At 41.9% G+C, this 4,730-nt stretch overlaps 2 pseudogenes across 1 annotated transcript; both read left to right on the top strand.

The window, feature by feature from the left end:
* The first annotated feature begins 290 nt into the window (after nt 1–290).
* On the top strand, nt 291–2,047 carry LOC104603570 (pentatricopeptide repeat-containing protein At5g42450, mitochondrial pseudogene; annotated as a pseudogene). The gene is made up of 2 exons (XR_016082459.1): nt 291–586; nt 895–2,047. The product of XR_016082459.1 is annotated as a pentatricopeptide repeat-containing protein At5g42450, mitochondrial pseudogene (transcript).
* A 31-nt stretch (nt 2,048–2,078) lies between these two features.
* On the top strand, nt 2,079–2,561 carry LOC148802745 (pentatricopeptide repeat-containing protein At5g42450, mitochondrial pseudogene; annotated as a pseudogene).
* The last annotated feature ends 2,169 nt before the right edge of the window (nt 2,562–4,730 follow it).

Raw genomic sequence — 4,730 nt, 5'->3', positions numbered from 1 at the left:
GTTCTGATTTATAATTGGGTCAATTTCGGTTCTTGCCCATTCTGAATTGATTCAGATCAAGAGTTGATTATTTTATTAAATATATAAGATATTTTTAAAATTCTTATAATTTTTATCATATTTTATACTTGAAACAATAATTTTGATAAATAATATATAAGATAATAATATTTAAAGTCTTAATTTATTAAAATATACATAATTTAGTATTTTTTTTATCAAGGTTATATCAAGATTTTAAAACCGTCATTGACCCGGACGGTTTTTCCAGTCGGCTCGGGAAGGGAACTGGCCAAAGTACCGATGTGCGGCTGGGCTGGAACAGCTGTGAGCCTGTTCGGTCTGGATTCGCTTCTGTCCTAACTGGCCAAGACCTATTTCGACAAATACTGACTTTACTCCTTGAGTCTTGGGAGAGTAGTGCCGGCGACCCCCACTTGTAGCGGTGAGACCGCAAACACCACTTGGATTTTTTCAGTTTAGCATTCTCTGTTTCTCAAGTTTTTTTTCTCTGTTGAGGGCTATGGATTAGCGCCGGCGGCCACCACTTGCCGCAGCTACCATGACTTGCAGTGGCGACCACCAGGTGACTACTCTTTAGATTTTTCAAATAGTGTGAAGATAGATGATTCACCCCTTTCCCATTTCTTCTAAAAACTTTATGATTGCTAGTTTTTCTTTTATTTTTATTTTTTTGTTTGAAGTGTAATTCCTGAGTTCTAGATGGATCCAAGTAACCAAATTAAACTTGTAGTTGTGATCCAAATATTATGTTTAACTGAATATGAATCGTAAAACAAAGCCTGAGAATGTAAGAAGGAAACCGGGTTTTAGTTTGTTCCTACATTGTCCGACCACCTGATGGTTTTTAATTTTTCTTTGTGGTGGTGGTAGTCTCTGACTCTAAGCTGCTCAATGTGCGTTTTGCGCACACCCTCGCCAAGCAGAAACAGTAGTAGCTCATGGAAATGTACGTTTTGCCCAATATCTTGCCCTTCACTCGAAAATTACATAGACAGCGTGTTCACAGTTTAGCTTCAATCCATATCGCCGCTGAGACCCAGCAAGCTCACGCCCGTCTACTCAAACTAGGAAGTTCAAACCTTGTCGAGTCGGGCCTCTTGCCACCTATTGTGAATCCAAGGCATTTTCGTATGCTCGGCAGTTGTTCGGCGAAACGTATCACTGGGACCTAATTTCAGCCACCTCTATAATTGGTCTCTTTGCTCGGCACAATCGCCATAAGGAGGCCATTGATATTTTCTCTCGCATGCTTGTCCTCGACACCAGATCCAATGGGTTCACTTTCGGCCCAGTCATTCATTCCTATACTGCCACAGGGAATATCACTACAGCCAAGCAGCTTCATGCTTGCGCGACAAAGGTGGGTTTGCATTCAGATGTCTTTGTGGGTAGTTCGCTCCTTGACAGCTACGCCAAGTTGACTACAACTGAAGAAGCTCAAAGAGCCTTCCAAGATATCGACAACCCCAATGTGGTTTCTTATACAACTTTGATCTCTGCATACCTCAAGCACGAGAACTTCGAGGGTGCTCTCTGATATTTCTAGGAGATGCCGGACAGAAATGTGGTGTCATGGAATGCGGTGATTGGCGGGTATAGCCAGATGGGCCACAACGAAGAGGCCGTAAACCTTTTCGTTGAGATGATTAGAGAAGGCCTGAGGCCTAATGAATCGACTTTTCCTTGTGTCTTAAGTGCAGCTGCCAATATCGCTGCTCTTGGGATGGGCAAGAGCTTCCACGCCTGTGCTATCAAGTCTTTAGGTAAGCACGATGTGTTTGTGGGTAATTCTCTTATCAACTTCTACGCCAAATGTGGGAGCATGGAGGATGGTCTTTTAGCTTTCGACAGACTTGCTCAAAGAAGTATTGTTTCTTGGAATTCTCTGATTTGTGGTTATGCACAAAATGGGAGAGGGAAAGAAGCAATAGACTATTTCCGAAGGATGAAAGCTTCGGGGTTTAAACCCAACAGTGTCACCCTTCTGTCTTTTGTTGGCATGCAACCACGTAGGCCTTGTTGACGAAGGTTATTCGTATTTCAACTTGATAAGGATGGAAAATCCTAGCCTTTTGAGACCTGGACACTATGCCTGTGTGGTTGATCTACTCTCCTGCTCTGGGCATTTCCTCCAGGCAGAGAGGTTCCTTGAGGAACTTCCCTTCGATCCGAGAGTTGGGTTTTGGAAAGCATTGCTTGGTGGTTGCCAGACCCACTCTAATACGGAATTGGTTGAGCTTGCAGCTCGTAAGATACTGGCCTTGGATCCTAAAGATGTCTCATCGTATGTCATGCTGTCAAATGCACATTCTGCCACTGGTAGGTGGGAGAGTGTGTCGATGATCAGAAGGGAGAATAGAGAGAAACGAATGAAGAGAGTCCCTGGTAGTAGTTGGATTGAGGTCAAGAACAACATTCATTTTTTTGTTAATGGAGACAAGAGACATATCCAAAGCGATGAGATCTATACGGTATTGACATCTTGTATTCAACATTTAAAGGATATCACAAGTGCTTTCTCTGTTGCAGGATCTTGATAGTAAATCTGATTAAAGGTTACAGCAAGAGAAGAGGAGAGAAGAGAAGAGAAGAGAAGGAAGGAAGAAGAAGTATTGAGGTAATGGAACAGTACTGGCGGCGCCAGCTTCATTATAATATATAGGGCGAAAAAATAAGAAGGGAAATAACCCTTATGCCCCTACTAAGTGATAGTACAATAATAGATTAAAATAAAAATGGCTTTAATTAGCCAAACAAACCCTAACAAACATAAAATCAATTATTTTAACACTTCCAACACTCCCCCTCAAGTTGGAGCATAGATGTCAATCATGCCCAACTTGTCACACAAATCATTATGTCGCACATGATGAAGGCCTTTGGTGAAGATGTCTGTAAGTTGTTCTTCTGAGCTGACATATGTGGTGCACACTTCTCCACGTACAAGTTTCTCTCTAATAAAATGCTTGTTCACTTCAATGTGTTTTGTCCTATGATGGATGACTGAATTAGCTGCAATGTTGATAGCAGCCTTATTGTCGCAATAGAGTGACATAGGGTTGCTAATTGTAAAACCCAATTATCCTAACTGATTTCTTATCCACATGATTTCAGCAACTCCATGAGACAACTCTGTATTCTGCTTCAGCACTAAACCTAGCCACCACACTTTGCTTCTTACTTCTCCATGTAACTAGGTTTCCCCCTACAAAGGCACAATATCCACTAGTAGACTTTCGGTCATCAACTGTCCCTGCCCAATCAGCATCAGTATATACCTCCACCTTTAAATGTCCATGTTTCTGGAACAACAAACCAGTTCCAGGAAACTTCTTGAGGTATCTGAGGATCCTCTCTGCAGCTTCAAGGTGAGTTGTCTTAGGATTGTGCATGAATTGACTAAGGACACCCACTGCATAAGCAATATCAGGCCTAGTCATAGACAAATACATGAGTCTCCCTACAAGTCTCTAAAACTTCTTTACATCTTTCAAGAACTCTCCCTGACTGTCTCCCAGATGATGGTTAGGTTCAATTGGTGAGTCAATTGGTCTCACCCCTAGTTTGCCTGTATCTTCTAGTAGATCTAGTACATATTTCCGTTGGGAAATAAAGATGCCCTTGTGAGAGCGGGCAGCTTCAATTCCAAGGAAATAACGTAAGGGGCCTAGATCTTTCACCTCAAATTGAGTGGCTAAGAACTTTTTTAATCTCTGTATTTCAGCCTCCCAATCTCTTATGATCACTATGTCATCCACATACACAATTAGAGTTGCAATTTTCCCTTCACCTTTCTTTACAAATAGTGTGTGATCTGACTGGCATTGTTTGAAGCCCATTTGCTGAACTACTGAGTGGAACTTACTAAACCAGGCTCGAGGAGATTGTTTCAGCCCATATAAAGATTTTTTTAACTTGCACATTTTTTGTTCACTGCCTTTAGCACAAAAACCTGGAGGTTGGGTCATGTACACTTCCTCTTCTAAGTCACCATTCAAAAAAGCATTTTTGATGTCCAATTGGTGAAGTTCCCAGTCAAGATTTTCCGCCAGTGAAAGGAGAATTCTGATAGAGTTCATCTTGGCTACTGGGGCAAAAGTCTCTGCATAGTCCACTCCATATACTTGTGTAAAACCTTTTGCCACCAGTTTGGCATTGTACCTTTCAACAGTTCCATCAGCCTTGTGTTTCACTATGAACACCCACTTGCACCCCACTGGTTCTTTCCCTTCAGGAAGATCCATCAACTCCCAAGTGCCATTTTTGTGTAATGCATCAATCTCTTCCTTCATTGCATCTGTCCATTCAGGTTTGGATAAAGCTTCTGCCACATTCTTAGGAACGGGGATACTGTTAACAGAGGAGAGGAATGCATGATATGAAGATGAAATATGATCATAGGACACAAAGTGAGAGATAGGATGGTTAGTGGTACAAGATCTAACACCCTTTCTCTTAGTAATAGGAACATCAAGATCATTAATGACAGGGGAATCAACATTGAGAGGAACAGGCATATCAATAGAAGCAAGTGTACCTGGTTGATGGGAAGGATCAACCTCCGGTGAAGCCAATGATGTTGGTTGCATAGTGTTAGGTTCCACGGCTCTTGAACTCTACTGGCTTTTGTGGCGGCAAAGAAAGACACGGAATGAAGGAGGGTCAGGTAGAGGAGGTAGTTGAGTCTGAGCCTGTTTCTCCTCAAC

The sequence above is a fragment of the Nelumbo nucifera genome, chromosome 2 (genome assembly GCF_055504915.1).
Source record: "Nelumbo nucifera cultivar China Antique chromosome 2, China Antique-T2T, whole genome shotgun sequence".
Taxonomy (NCBI): domain Eukaryota; kingdom Viridiplantae; phylum Streptophyta; class Magnoliopsida; order Proteales; family Nelumbonaceae; genus Nelumbo; species Nelumbo nucifera.
The sequence above is the reverse complement of the archived record's forward strand: the minus strand, read 5'-3'. Positions and strand labels throughout refer to the sequence as shown.